This window comes from Schistocerca piceifrons, chromosome 1 (assembly GCF_021461385.2).
Source record: "Schistocerca piceifrons isolate TAMUIC-IGC-003096 chromosome 1, iqSchPice1.1, whole genome shotgun sequence".
Lineage (NCBI taxonomy): Eukaryota > Metazoa > Arthropoda > Insecta > Orthoptera > Acrididae > Schistocerca > Schistocerca piceifrons.
In genome coordinates this window covers 589,866,993-589,884,012 of record NC_060138.1, presented here as the reverse complement: position 1 = coordinate 589,884,012, position 17,020 = coordinate 589,866,993, and positions in this window count along the sequence as shown.

Here is a 17,020-nt window from a genome sequence, read left to right as displayed (position 1 = left end):
GCAGAAAACGCTCCACCTCGAGTGCTTTGGGTCGGGCATAATCGTTGCAGAAAGTAAATCGAAGTGTTGATTTACGGTAACGGTTCGCCGTGGATCGTACAAAGTAAGCCGGCACTTAAGCAACGGCCGTCAGAATGTAAACAAGGCGAGCTCGTGCTCCGCACAAAGTCAACACGTACGCGTCCGCTCTGTTGCCCTGCCGAAGGCAGACTGACGACCACTCTGATACTGGGGGCTGACATGCAGTACTCTCATGTACAGACACACAAACGACTCGTAAATTGTCAAAATAATGGATGTATAAGACTCTGCAAACATTCTCACAACGCTTACAAAAATGTTCAAATGTGTGTGAAGTCTTATGGGACTTAACTGCTAACGACATCAGTCCCTAAGCTTACACACTACTTAACCTAAATTATCCTAAAGACAAGCACACACCCATGCCCGAGGGAGGACTCGAACCGCCACCGGGACCAGCCACACAGTCCATGACTGCAACGCCTCAGACCGCTTGGCTAATCCCGTCACAACGCTTAAACAGCCAAAATAATACAGTGCACAAACACTCATTGCATGTAAAAACGCTTTCGGACTATCGTTAAGAAATTCGACTGCGATGTGTCAGTGGACTATCCCCTATAGAGTTACAAGACGGAATGATGACCAGATGCTTTCTTCCTAGCGATCCTAATGGGACAGCCCATCCCACATTGTTCAAACCAGTCCGTGGAGGTTCCTATGTCCCAGCACAAGGGATGTCTTGTGAATCAATGGAGCCTTCTGGCTATCACTGAATTTACTCACCAAATTACTGATGCTGCCGTTGTGGGAGCACTGTCCATCTTTTTTTCTGCAAACAAGACTTTCAGTTGCAAAACTATTTTGTATAGATCGCCATACTGCACTGATAGTTAAACACTGCAAAAGTGGTCTCCTGATCGTAAAATACGGAGACACACTTCCTCAATTACACTGCTCTCCCGCTGACGACGGAAGCTTGAATATTTTTGGCGTGAAACCGATCTCCAAACCAGGTATACATATCACCACAAACCGTATAGATATAGTAAACACATGATGTGTATCCTGTGCCATGCAAAATCATCACTTCTGCATCCTGCATATAGCTATCGACCATCAGACACACATACATATACCACGAAGACAAACAGCATAAGTACATGGATCATATATAGTACTCGCAGCACTAGATACGAATTTCCCGTGAGCTTGGTGCTCATCCACCACAGCCGATGGCCACAAGTAATCTGCCTCCACACACACGCTGGTGTGACGCATGACCAGAGCTCCCTCACCAGACTGAGGTCGATCTCCAAACTACTGTACAAAGGCTGAGTCAGTTGCCCTTGGCACAAAGGCATTACTGTTTCTAGAACAAACCTGCTTCCTTGCTTTCTACACCCATCTCTGGACTCTAGGATTACATATGTATTTTCACATGGTTTACCAGAATCTCATCCATTTGCGCGATACTTCTCGATATTAAGGACACAGCAATATCGCTTGCATAGTAGTATTGCTTGCTCAGAATGATTTCGAAGATATAGACTGCCGCGGTGGTCATGCGGTTCTAGGCGCTTCAGTCCGGAACCGCGTGACTGCTATGGTCGCAGGTTCGAATCCTGCCTCGGGCATGGATGTGTGTGATGCCCTTAGGTTAGTTTGGTTTAAGTAGTTCTAAGTTCTAGGGGACTGATGGCCTAAGATGTTAAGTCTCATAGTGCTCAGAGCCATTTGAACCATTTTTGAAGATACAGACTGGAAATTGTTACTCTAGAAACCCGAATCGTTAGCGAGGTGCAGCAAGGTGGAGCATGCCGTAAACCACTGAGTAACTAGAAACGTATCGCGTCTGCGAAGACTTTTACGTGAAAACTTGAAGAAAATAGAGGAAACTGATATTTCCACCCGCGAGTACCGATGTTGGTGATATAACAGATTCCAAATTATCCTTATACAAAGTCAACTAAGATGTTTCTCATGTCTAGAGAACCAGCAAACATGTCTTCCGCCCGTCTTTCACCTTCTAGATACACACAACACAGACCACAATCGATGTTCTTTCAACAAAATAAAGACAGGAAGTGTACAGAAGCAGACAACCAGACAGTTTACATGGGAGGAAATAATGGTCCAGCGCAAACACACGTCCATATTGAATCTTCTCAAATTTCCACAGGGAACATACGTAATCACGAAGGCTGTCCAACACATACTGAGTATTAGTTCGCTATTCAGCCGTCTACAGGGCGCCACGGTAAATTCAGCTACATTCCTGTACTACAACTGGTCTTTCCATTCGAACAGCTCCTACCGTTAACTGGAAACGTGAATCATTCCTCCCACAGGCCACAGCCGATGCGTACTCCTCATACACCAGACAGAGTCATCCTAGGAAACTGGCTACATAGATATTTGATCGCTATTCTTACAATTAAATATTACGTTTGTGGTCTCAATTGGAGAACAAACTTACATTCGATAATCTAACCATGCAGGCTCATAAAAGCCATACAATTTGTGTAAAAATGTCTCAGATCGTCGCTGAGCAGCGACCACCTGATATTTCAAAGAATACCTTAAGCGCCACGGCGCGGAATACGAATTGTTCATAAATTGTATCGATAGAGATAATTTGTGTTTCTTATTTTTTGACAGCTGAAGAATTGTAATCCTCTTCTGTTTCCACAGTCGTGATATTTTTTAAAGACGACCGACGCGTATATGGCGTGGTCCGCAATCACTAATTAGTTATTATAAAATATTACTATTGTTCAGTGCTATGTAAGATGAAATATCGAAGATGTTAAAGGACTTTATTTAAGGAAACAATCAGAAAGATAGAAAATTGAAATTGTACGGAGCCTATTGTTAGCAATACTGACTAAGGTAATTAAATAAGTTGTTGTGCTCTCAAATTCAATAGTGCCTGCTTATTACTTAAAGTATTTCTATGCTTTCCATCTCCTATTAATAGCAACAGAAATAACGGTGTTTTTATAGTTTTTATACAGCTATCAGGGACCGACTGCATGTCGGCAAACGTCGTAGTTAAGGCAGAAGGCGCATTGCTATTTACCTTATTTGTGATTTAAATCCAACTTCTTTTAATGTGTGGTGTAGTATAGCAAAAAATTTCCAGCTCTGTCTGGTCCCTTAGGTTTCTCTGTTTGTAGTTGCTATGTCTCATATCCGGCCGCGATCGAACATGATCACGACACAAATAAATTAAGTGGCAATGCGAACTCTGTTCTTGATCTTGAGAACGCTACACCTTTTGCAGACGATTTCAGGTGAAATAGTTTCACTTACAGTACTTACGTTTTTTGAAAAGTCTTTGCTCTTCCCGCCAATAAGTGGTCCAAAACTCACAACAGATTTCTGAATCTTCACAAGAGAATAATAATTTGATCAAAATATAAATATCTTTTTTAAAAAAAGAAAAACACCACAACATACACACATTTTATAATCCTGATGCTCAAGGCGAACCTATTAAGCACCCCCTACTACTAAGTATAATACTTCTCCAGTAACTGATCCCTGGCGATACGAAACAATACTGAGCGAAAATCAGCGATGGGTGGATATGCCTCATACGTTTTTCCTACGAGTAGTATCACTGTGTTTTAGAAAGACAGGCGTAATTGTCCTGCAAACCGCCAGATGGAAAAATACGATCGCAACGACCATGCTACTATCACAATCGGTCTTGATTTTACAGGTGATTACTAGTATCGCTAACGTTATCCGTGTTGAAAAAGATACAAGCCTTATAAATGGAGGTATGGTTTACCTCCGAATGAAGTAGTTTTTTCAGGCAAAAACCGTGACACTGAATATAGACGGTTATCGCCAGAGTGCTCTGGCTAAGGAACTCCCTCATGCTGCTGCTAGATATTTCTCCAGTACTTGTTAAACATTCTGTCTCGATGCAATGTCAGAGGTTCTGCAATATATCCACTGGGTTATAGGCGATGGTTGATTGACAAGGATCACAAACAGTAGATAGTGTGCTGATTGAGGTCGTAAGAAATGTACACAGGCTTTCCAGATCTCTAGTGCTACAATTTCTGGTAGAAATGCTGTCTGCAATTTGGAATCAGGTCTTTCCATTCAACCACATACCTGTGTTGGATCTTGAAAAAATTTGTGGTAAGGTCTTATGGGACCAACCTGCTTAGGTCATAGGTCCCTAAGCTTACACACTACTTAATCTAACTTAAACTAACTTACGCTATGGACGACATACAGACACCTGTGCCCAAGGGTGGACTCGAACCGCCAATGGGGGGAACCGCACAGACCGTGACAAGACGCCCCAGACCACGCGGCTACCACGTGCGGTCATTGGATATACTGGAGAAGTCTTTTGATGATTACAGCCACTAGTAAATCATCTCTGGCACTCTCATATCTTGAAACGAGGCGCCTTTTTGGAAGCTGTCTGCTACAGTAAAATTTTAGATAATCCCTATGCATCTTGCAACTACCCCTCAGACTCTGTGCTGTCATCCCTGCAGTTTTGTGCATGTGACCGTTCCAATTTAAGTAAACTGGGTAGAAGTCGGAGAAAGCTATATGTACCACATTCTTCCGTCCATGTAGAAGCAGGCTAAGCTGAGTTAGTGCGACAGGATCGTGTTTTGACCTTTCGATGGAAATGGGAACATGTTGTCGTAGCTCCACCAAGCGTGTATGATGTATAAGGTCAGCATCAAATGAAGCCCCGTCCTGCAACACGGGGTAGTATAAAGACAGTACTAACAGCTATGGTGCTGTTTCCTATTGGGAAAATTTGGAAGCCTCAACATCATACAGGTGCTGCAATCCAAAGCAGATCTGCATCCTTCAGGGTCCATTCACGTCTATCGCCCCAACATTATATCATCGTTATCCTATTCAATCCAACAGAGAAAAATTGCGAACTATAAAATCTCCGGTAACTTCATCCAATAGAGAACTTGTTAAGATTTTTACTGCATCTCTCTCTCTTTTTCGATATATCGGAAACAAATACAGTCCGTGTGCCAGCATTGAGCACATGTGTGATCCTATTAAACATACAGGTATTGATCCATTGTAGCAGGTGGCCAGTGATTGGAGTCACTTGCACCCGTACTGTAGGAGGGAGGGGATGACTGTTTCCCACAGACTATATTTTCCCCCGCAAGAGAAGCTCGCTGTTCAATTGTCTGCAACTTTTTTCTGCTGTAACACGCTTTGTACACTGCCATACATTTTGTTTTTACCGCCACGACTTCGAGGTCTGTGTCAGGTTCTAAACTGACATTAACACATTCTGATCCATTGCCTATCACAGAAAGCTAGACGTTGCACAGTGTGTATCATGTTGTTGCGCTGCCACCACACATACACACACACGCACACACATACACACACACACACACAGAATGATTTTAGATAAAAGACCGTCACAACATGAGGAAACAGGAAGAGTTTGGCGGTGTTGTGGATCGTTTCCAAACTGCTGTCTGAAGGTGATTGACGACCTCTGCATTTAAACTCATTTGTCATAGTGACGGGATAGCTGATGACTCTGTGTTCCGTTTCGATTGATTCCTCACATTGCAGTAATGTACGTGATGACTGTTTCAGTGCTAGCCATCCCCAGAAGGTGTTGCCCCTCCACCAAGACTGTTTTCCCATGTCAAACAAGCAATGTCAGTCAATCATTATGTGGTAGTCAACAGTGTACCAGTGGATGGGTGGGATGGAAATGACACCATCGATGTACTGTAATAATAAGCATCACAGTTGATAGTGCGAACAATTTTAGCAATTTTACAGTAATTTCAACATTGACCAATGATGCGACAGCATGCTTCCCAATATCAGGATCATTGCTAAACCGCCCCTCCTCTACTTTGCAACTACCATTGTGAAAGTAGATAGACGACTGTGCAGTATGTCTATTCGTAGTTAATTCTCGAACATATACATCACCAAAGTATACCAGATGGCGATCTACGTATTTCTAGCACCTCAAGCATTGTGCATAATTAGCGATCTTTCTCTATGCGGATGGGAGTCATGGGGCATTCTCGCATTCTTAGGATTAAGTTAGAGACTGAAAGATCCCTCGCACTGTCTTTGACCAACGCGAGCTGCAGCACCGTTACCGATTTAATCTGCAGCTGACCAGGAGTAAACTGCTACATTCCTCATCTTGTGCATGAATGCTGCTTGCCCAGTCTGCATCCTAAAAACAGAGGACTATCTGCCTCTAACCTTACTTGCATCTGCATTAAAGTATGACACAAAGTGGATGGAGTGATTGGTTGAGATGGAGTTGCAACAAGTGCTATTTAATGGTAGACTGATGATGCATTCTAGAGAGAGAGAGTAATTTGGCGGATGAATTCAGTAAAAGCCAGTCAGAATGCTCCATTCTTCACAAGATGCCCTTTGTGCTGGGACATATGAGCCTCTGCAGACTGGTCCATACAATCTGGGGGCAAGGTATTTATGGAAAGTTCTTATGTCTTCTTTGTTCAAGAGTTCAAAGACAAGTTCAAGCAGACCATCCATTTCTGGTGGCATGCTGCCCCTCATCCGCCATTGTAGTATTAGGACTTCTCCAGACCAGCAGCTGTAGGACACCGAAAAATCCAACCATATTCCTCTTCTGTACCACAGTGCTTCGAATTCTCTTTTGTGTAATCCTACTGATTTTCCCGTCTGTGCTTAGACAGTGCTCTCTTCCCAAACAATAAGAATGCTTTTATGATTAACAGTATTTTCGCAAGCGTGCACATACATGATGAAGGCTTTTAGCAGTGAGAACGTTTACCGTTTCTGAGACGTATGTTGAAAACCAGACGTCATGATTTCCAGGAAGGGTAACATGGGATGCTTCATTAGGACCATCGGGAAGAATGCATTCGGCGTTATTCTGGGCTATTTTCGTGAACAGTTCCTATTAGGACAAGAATTTCCATGCAGACAAGCTGAGACATCATGAAAGCTCCTACAACAACAAAAACGACCATTAACTATTTCTGTGACATTTTATGATTTCCGAGAGGGAGACTTGGCTCTTATTTACATAGTTATGAGGCATCAATATTCACTGACAACCTTTTAGCTGCGCCTGCGAGGGTAAGCCGCTATGCAAACATCTCACTCAGCACTGGACTCGTAGCTATGGAAGCCACGTCAGCTGTGGTGGCTAGGTACACATATGCGCGCCCGGAATCGTCTCCCATGTGGGACAGGCTGTGCCATTAGGATTACTAGGAAGAATGTATCCGGTAATCGTTCCGCCTTGGAACTCTGTAGGCAATAGTCCACTGACATGTCGTGATCGAATTTCTTAACAACAGTCTCAAAGCGTTTTTACATGCAATGAGTGTTTGTGTACTGCCAATGTTATGCATAGTGAACGTGTCTGTAGGCTGTGCAATGCATTATTCCGACAGTTTATAACTAGTGAGTTTGTTTACAGAGTGTTATACATGCATTATTCTGACAATTTTCGAGTTGCCTGCTTGTCTGTACATCAGTGTACTGCATCATTTCGGTGATTTACGAGTAATTTGCAGACCTGTAGGCTATTTGCTGTGACCCAAGCACGTCAGGGCGAGTGTTTTGTATCAGCGTAGTAAATGTACTATGTGAAGTCCATTCCTAAAGAAATTGTTCTAACTTCCCACTGAAAATATAAATAAAAGTACACTCCTTCCTCTCTCCAGCAGCTGGACACAGACTGGGTGCTTTTAGCGCCATTTTTCCCCAGACCGCCATTGGACGACAGCTTCCTCATTACATATTCACAAATAACAGAACTATACACAACATCGAAAAGCTGATACAAAAAATCAAAGTACCCACAACAGCCACACTCATCATTTGACATTACATCCATGTACACTAATATCCCCACCACAGAAACCATAAACATCATCAAACAACAATTAAAAGAACAGGCAGAAGTTCCCAAACCCCACATAAAAAGAAATAGCTAGCATTCTAAAACTAATCACAGAGCAAAACTATTTTTTATTTGACAATCAGTTCTACTCACAAGAAGATGGACTTCCAATGGGGTCACCAATCAGTGGACGTCTAGCCAACATTTTTCTTAATCACACTGAAAATAAAATACTTGAAACAATAGAAGGACGCAAATAATACCGGATAATGTATTGGTATCGTTATGTAGGTGACGTCATGAGCCTTCTAGATGAAACACCCAGTCGCATCCAACAACTCCATAGAGATATAAACAAAGTACACCCAAAAATAAAATTCACCTTAGAAACAGAAAACAACAAAATGTTCAATTTCCTTGACCTCACAATACACAGACACAACAACCAACACCAGTTCTCCATATTCAGAAAAGTAACCACCACCAGCACAGCCATTCACAAACATTACAATCATCTGACTACAGACAAACTAGCTGTTTTCCAATATATGCTACATAGACTGAACAAAACGCCACTCACTGAAAGCAAATATAACAATGAATTACAGACAATCAGACAAATAGCTGTAGAGAACACACGACCTTTCACATGAATTATTAATTTCAGACATAACCATAACAGTTTAGAAATCGTAATTTTTTTGGCTACATTAAGTTGTATATAGTTGCAGGTAAACTGTAAAGAAAAACAGTCACTGTAAAAACGTAATTCAGCAGGAAAACCACAGCATGTGGTAAGAAGGTATGAATACAAAATTTTATTTGCTCTTCAAAAACCCGTAATAACAATTTAGAAACTGATATTTATATGTATTTAAACAGTAAAGAATATTGCTTATGTTTAACAGCCATAATAATAGAAAACCCACTGATGATACTGCAACTGCAGTGAAACATGTCTGGGACAAAAAACAAAATTGTGTTTTGGTAAAGGCGGACCCCAGAACACCACTCAAAAGCATACGGAATTGTTAAAGCAAACACAGACAAAAGAACTTCAACATCAAGATGATTTTCACTGTTTTTATTTATTTAGGGAACTTTCAGTACAGTACATATGACTGCCACCTTTGTCAACACTCTAGCTCATGCTCTGTTGCATAGCTGGCTGGCATTTACTAATCTCTTACAAATCCGCTCTGTAGATGTATGCAGTCTCTGTTGTAAAACATTTAACTGTCGTCGAGAGGTACCTCACAGAGATTGTATGTTCGCCCTGTATTAACTATGGAGAGGAAATCTTTCTGGGGAACAGGAACGAATTCTGCATTGATACGTTGCATAATGGACGCCATTCATCCGTGGATAATATTACTTTCACGTCACTAAATCGAGGGTTTTCAAATACCATCTCCAGGTACATCTCCCTATTCGATATCATACCGATACTGACATACTTACATGCACTGATGTTCAAATAGTAGGTTTGCTTGAACAGTATTATGTTCACGTCAGATGCCTGCTGCTGTAACTACTTCACCTCTCTTCCAAGGGAAACACGCATTATTAGTTAAGCTTTGCTTCTTTTCCCTCTTCGTCACTATCGCCGTTAATACTTACACTGCCTCGCAGCTGGGACTGTTGGTTCATGTCTTGACCTCACCGTTTGACGTTTCTTTTGCAAGTGGGTGAACTATTTACCGACCGCTGTAGATATATTTTCGCGATATCTGCTACGATTATTATTATTATTATTATTATTATTATTATTATTATTATTATCATTGTATTACGACATCTTCATCAGGCATTGTCAATGTCGAGATGCAAGTGCAGCGAGAGAGTGCTGTGCATGGATATTTTTAAAAAAATGACCTTGGAAATAAGGAAGTGCTGATGTTGCTGTCAGTGAAATATAATATGCGGTTTGTAATGTGACACCAAGATAAGTGTCTACTGAGTAAGATACCGTAAGATGGGATGGATTTGTTGTGGCTTGACAGCTAAGTTCAGAAGCTGTTACAAAAGAAAAAAAGAGTTTCATCCAAGATTTACAAGCTCCCGGGGTCTTGCTGACAAGCAAAATGTGACTGAAACCAAAGCACGGCTTTAATAGACGTGTTCGTTAAATATGAAGCCAAGTAAAGCTAGTCATTGAGTCAATATCATACACTCGCTCGCAAATAATGCAGGCACTGAACTAGCTAACAGTAAGTGCTTGCTGAATGGACCTTCCCAAGAAAACCAAATGTCACTGTCAGCGAAAAGGCAAAGGGCAGTTGCTAAAGCTTTGAAGATGTTTGCTGTAGTAAAGATGGACAAGGAAGACGTCAAAATAGATGTACCCTTAAAACTATACATTTAAAACATACTGAAAGACATACACAATAGGAAGTGGATACTTTACGAGAAGAGGAACAACCAAGAAAGCTTACAGGCAATGAAGACGATACTGAAATTGAAGAACTAGATCCAAAGCCACAGTCGATGGGGAAGCATAGACAAATTGTGCTTTGGAAAGAACTCCCTCGAAGCCACCTTCAGCCGAAGATAAAGGACATAAAGTCTAAGAACCTTATGGACTTCCTGTGTTTCATCTCATGGATCTGTCATTCATTTTACATAATTCTGCCTCACGAACAGAAGAGACGATGCGTTCATCAAAGACAATAGCAGTACCAGCAAGGAGAACAGCTGTGAGTTTCATTTTTTTACACTAATTTGTGTGAAAATATAAAAGAAATCTGTACTTGCTTTACTTTGTATTTCCCAGTTGTGACAAAGAACACAAAAGCGACAGGAGCAAAGGCCAGTACTCGATTAAGCAGACTCTGACCATGAACCAGCTAGGACATTTTCAGTGAATTCCAGACGTTTAGTGTAAATAATCAGTGTACAGGTAAATCGGAAACCACGTTACATATCACATTAAACGAAACAGAGAGAGCGTCATGCTCTAAGTTTTGAGCTTTATTTTCTCGCTACGCGGTTGATTGCATTCGACCACCTTGGTTCAAGTGGTTCAAATGGCTCTGAGCACTATGGGACTTAACTTCTATGGTCATCAGTCCCCTAGAACTTAGAACTACTTAAACCTAACTAACCTAAGGACATCACACAACACCCAGTCATCACGAGGCAGAGAAAATCCCTGACCCCGCCGGGAATCGAACCCGGGAACCCGGGCGCGGGAAGAGAGAACGCTACCGCACGACCACGAGCTGCGGACGACTACCTTGATTTCTGGGAGCCTAAAACTGAAATATCATTAACAGAGCAGGAACAATAGTGGGCTCATGACTGGCCCAGACGAACGCTTTCCTGAGGATTCCCCCCGATTTGTATTAACGTTTACTCGATAGGAATTAAACCAGAAATGTGCTGAACCCCATAAATATTTAATTTCTCTAATAGGATATTACGATGCTTGTAGGCAAAAGCCTTCGATACGTCGCAGGGAGATCCCTGGCGGTGACACTGCATAATTAAAAAAAAAATTGTTATTTTTCAGCCAAAGTATTTCAGCAGAGCAGCCCTTTTTCAGTACAAACTGTGACTGACTAGGCAAGTTAGCGATAACGTCCGTTACCTATACGACCAGCATTACAGGGCTGAATGAATTACAGTTCGACCGAAACCAACAAGTTCTGCCACTGAGGACGCTAGGGACAGCATAACGTGCCTATTCGACCCTGAGGAGTTTCTGGTCCCTGGAAAATGAATGCTGATGCAATGGCGTGCGTAAAGCAAATCAACTGCAGCTGGAGTTGCTGAGCTGTTGAAGCAGACAGATCCACAACCACAATTGTGCCCCTGAGCCCACATTCTTGACGTCATTGTAAACTTCGGTATGGCCATGTGAAAAAGAGAGACATCACTACATGCACTGCGTGCGGTCATCGCTGTCAACAACCGTCTTTTCTCGCTCACGCCATACGAGCATCACTGTCGATTCAGCGTTTCATATTCAGGAAACAACGTCACGGTATGACAGACAATTATCAGGGAGTCCGGTTATTTTGCCTCAACGGAAGTATCTCGAAAGTTGATAGCGCGCTTTATGGTGTCGACGAAGCCCCCTGGAATGTATTTACTCACATTTTTTTTAGTGAAAGACTGTTCAGTGTACGAACCTCGCATGAACTCACTTTTCTGGACATACAAGAGAGACAGCGCTGCTGGATCTTTATGTACGCCGTGTACAGAGTACTTACAGTCTTGAACTCTTTTTGTTTATGCATTATGCTACACATATACTATGTGATCAAAAGTCTCCGGACACCCCCAAAGCAGGCAGCTGTGGCCGAACGGTTCTAGGCGCTTCAGTCCAGAGCCGCGCTGCTGCTACGGCCGCAGGTGCGAATCCTGTCTCGGGCATGGATGTGTGTGATGTACTTAGGTTAGTTACGTTTAAGTAGTTCTAAGTCTAGGGGACTTAAGACCTCAGATGTTAAGTCCTGTAGTCCTTGGAGCCATTTGATGAATTTCATATTACGTGCACTGTGCTGCAACCTAGTGTCAGGTACTCCATATCAGCGACCTCAGCAGTCATTAGACATCGTGAGAGAGCACAATGGGTCGCTCCGTGAAACTCACGGACTTCGAACGTGGTCAGGTGATTGTGTGTCATACGTCATATGTCATACATCTGTACGTGAAACCTCCACGCTCCTAAACATCCCAAGGTTTCCGGTGACCTAGTGAAGTGGAAAAGTGAAGGGAGACGTACAGCTAAAAAGCGTACAGGTCAGCCTCGTCTGTTGACTGACAGAGACCACCGACAGCTGAAGAAGGTCGTAATGTGTAGTAGGCAGACATCTATACAGACCATGCCAAGGAATTCAAACCTGCGTCAGGATCCACTGCAAGTACTATGACACATAGGCGGGAGGAGAGAATACTTTGATTTCATGGTCGATCGGCTGCTCATAAGCCACACATGACACAGGTAAATACCAAAGGAGAGAATTGGGCCAAAGCCAGTACGAGTCCACTCTGCATTATGCCAGATGTATCCAAGATCGCGGCAATGACGTCATCCAAGATGGCGTCATGTAGACTAAGCAAAACTGCATGACGTCATCCAAGATGGCGACCATGACATCATTCAAGATGGCGGGAAGTTTGAATTTTGGCGGGAAAGAGCCATGTCCCCCCTCTGCCAGAAAAATAGCATGAAGTTCAAATTTCAACAGGATAATGCACCACACCTCTGTTATCTCTACTATGCAAAGAAAATGGCGGGAAGATATCTCACTTGGGCTACCTCGACTAACCTAACTCACCCGACCGCCACTTTCTCCTACAAACTGGCATCATGTTTGAATTCCATCAGGATAATGCATCACACCCTTCTTATCTCTACTAAGCAAAGAAAATCTCAGGAAGATAGCTCATCTGGCCTACCTATACTAACCTAAGTCACCCGACCGCCACTTCCTCCTATGAACTGGCACTAAGTTTGAATTTTGGTGGGAAGATACCTCACTTGGTGTTTCGCTACCAACCTATAAAAATTGCGGGAAGATAGGTCACTTTTACTAACCTCAGTCGTCCTACTGCCACCTCCTCCCTCTAAGGATTCATGGGAAAAAAGCACTTGTCTATATTATTTAAACAATTTCATGCAGGTGTGTTCACCGCAAGGTCCAGAGCCCAACTGACTTAGTACATTGAGAGGCACCCACATGCCTTGCTCATACTGTGGCATCAAGCAGTCAGGCCTGCAAGATGAGTGGTCTGCCAAGCGAGTGGATTCATTATTTATTTATCAAGTAACATGAGCTCTAGTACTCACAATTAAGTTACAAATGATTCTCCTGTTTGAATATTAACCAACGGAAACGGATAACGCACATCTGACTATTAATAATTTATACAACTCTGACTGTTCACTACGCACTGGCAATACCACATTTTCTTTCTTATTTAACGGCTTTGATCAACATGTGGCCATCGCATTGAATATGAATGGCGCACACATTATAAATCCTGGGTATCATGACAACATACTATTCGAAGGAAAAGGCCACCAATCTTTTTCTTTTCACTATCTTATTTATTCCGATAAATTCTATAACCTAAACACACAAATTCTATCACCTACAACAATAACACATGAGAAATTCCGCCCAGTGGGCATGGCTTTACATTGGTGATTCTCTATCTTATGGTCTCGTAATTATTTAACGCTACAGTGCACTTTCTGGATAGGATGGAGGATCTTTTTCTATGTCCCACACTTAGACTCTCACACCCATCATTTCGAAAATTTCCTCCAGACCGAGCGGTACTAAAAGGAACATGCATAAGCCACTGCCTCCGAAACTATCTTGTTACTCTCCCATGCCAACCACACATACTTAAATTTCATGAAATACATCACACTGCAACATGGAATACAACACAAGGAATAGTCACCACATTATAATCACATCACTTTCAGCTTTCCCACTTCAATTAGTATTTATCCCAGTTTCACACGAGACTGCCCCACTTCGTAATTTTTCTTTCCTACTATGAACTCTGGAGGATATATGCACGTCTTCCTGTGCAATGCAAGCCAAGTGGCGTTGCTGGATAGACGGCTGACTTACCTTGCTTCTCTCTCAGAGTATTATAGTTTGAATCAAGCGTCACACGGAAACATAACACGGAAAGTAATATTAAGAACATATTCATCACACACGCGAGTCCTCAACTGATACCATGGACGAGTACTTCTCTTTATCCTTTGTCTCATACACAGATTGAGACTCACACAGTACACACCACGTGGAAGTACTCGTCTCTAATTTCAAGTCTTGCACACGCCATTTCTTAAATATTTCCAACTTATAGTACACACACTAGGAATTCAGCTTAACTTAAGCACTCGGAAGTATTTCAACTTATTGCTACACGTGGTTTCATTGTGACCGCTGGTCACTTCCGAAGATTACTACGATCCCCTTAATATTACCTGCCTGACATTTAATTCTCCCCACAAAAGTTCCTGAAATAGAGAAATTATTATTCCAAACTACTCTTAAGTATTTCACATGTATACCATGTCTCCACTATTTTGTCTTTATGGAGCACACCTAACACAGGTCTTACCAACACTAGATCCAGCGGCAGAGTGCTGAAACATGGCCGTTCCTTAGGTGATCTCGCACCTCCGTCGAGGTGGGGGAAGACCATGCTACCCATTGGTCAGCCACATTTCAGGCGCTCAAAGCTCCGGTAAATTTCGTCTCTTTGCTTCCACCAAAGGTGACCAAAAGATCGTCTTAAAGATGATCATATATTCACATTCACTATCTGCGGTTAGCAGACGACCATACATTCATTCATTTCACAGATCTCACCAAACTGGATGTAGGGATTTATTTTGTGGGAGTGCACATGTGATCAATTAAATAAATAAATTGTCATTCTTTCCCATACTGGTGTCCAGCTTCGCTGTATTAATTGAAATTGAGTTATTATTAGAAAAAAAATGTTGTACTGACAAGAACAACGAAGAATGTTGTACCTATTTTCAATGTCGGGCGGTACTGTACCCTTTCAACATATCACCACCACCAGAGGGCGCTACCGTGATGTCGGATGATGATGCAAGTACCATTATTCAACATGGCTGCAACCAGTGTATTCGTCATGTGATCTAGGACACACATTTCAGTTTTAATGATATTCAATAACTGAATGTACCATTTCCATATTCAATGATCAAATAAAAAGTTCCACGTTTTCCCACTATGGGCGCAGTTTTCACTCATGATGTAGCACCCTCTACCCCTAGAATGCTGCTCTCCTATTGGCTACTGCATTAGTCATGTGATTCGAATTCATAGAACCAAGGACTTGGAATCAATTTTCGCGAATGCCACACCCACCTGGAATTGGAATGAAAGAATTAGTCTCCACCATGATCCTCAATCGACCGCCACATCCCCCTACCAGCCCGTGTTGTCAGGCTAACGAGCACTAACGTGTACTAACATGCATAGTGGATGACGTAATCCAAGATGGTGGGGCGAAATGGCGGGAAAACCACTCTCTCTATTATGGACATAAGTTTTTATTTTGCAATCAGTGTCTCCACCACGAGATCTAGACTCCAACTGACCTAGAACACATTACTGCCACCAGAGGGTACTGTCATCCCTGCTGTGACCTAATCGCAGATGGTGGTCTGCAGGGGGAAAATGACGCTAAAATGACTTAGACTACGCTGGGCTGCTGGGGAGAGTAAGGAAGGAGTGCACTCTATTTAGTTTGGAACATTTTATTTAGGGATGGAGTATATTTATCACACTGACACAAAACACTCACCATGTTGTGCTTAGGGTCACAATACACAGTCTGCAGACATGCAAACAACTCCTAATTTTCAGAAATAATTTCAGTGCAGACCTGCAAAATGATCCTAAATAATGCAGCACAGTTATGTGTAGACACACTGAGTACGCGTAAACTCTCCAAATAGTGCATGACACAGCCTACAGGCCCGCTCGCAAAATAATGCAAACGATGTGTGCAGACGCTGCCCCCTGCCCACTAGAGCACATAGGAGGTTAGTGGCAAACACTGCCAAGTGACACAACCCTCAGCTGTCAAACCACACACAGGTGCCCTCAGGCATGAGGCGGCCACATCCCTTTTCATACTTGACACCAGAGAAATTCCTATCGCAATACGTGGTCACCCAGACGCCGATGATGATGTAATCGGACGGGAGCGAGGACTTAATTACAGCCTGCAGATACTCCAAGCTGAGCCACATGTGTGTATAGTCAACGTGGCCAGCGTGAATGGGTGGGAGCACACATGCGTACCGCCGCCGGACGCAGGTGAAAGCTGCTTCTATTTTCGAGTATATATTTACTGTTATTACCGACGTCACAGAACTCCAAGGCACAGATCCCATACGCGAGACACCTCAGGGTGGCACTTGTTTTTACCACTCATGACAGAATAGCACAGCCTTCTCTCCCCCTAATGGAACATATGAGATGCGTACCCACCATACATCAATGACACTTCGCTGTGAAACGTCCGGGTGGCGACTCGCCATCTGAAAAGTTCCCATTGTTATTCTTACGTCACATGACTTTG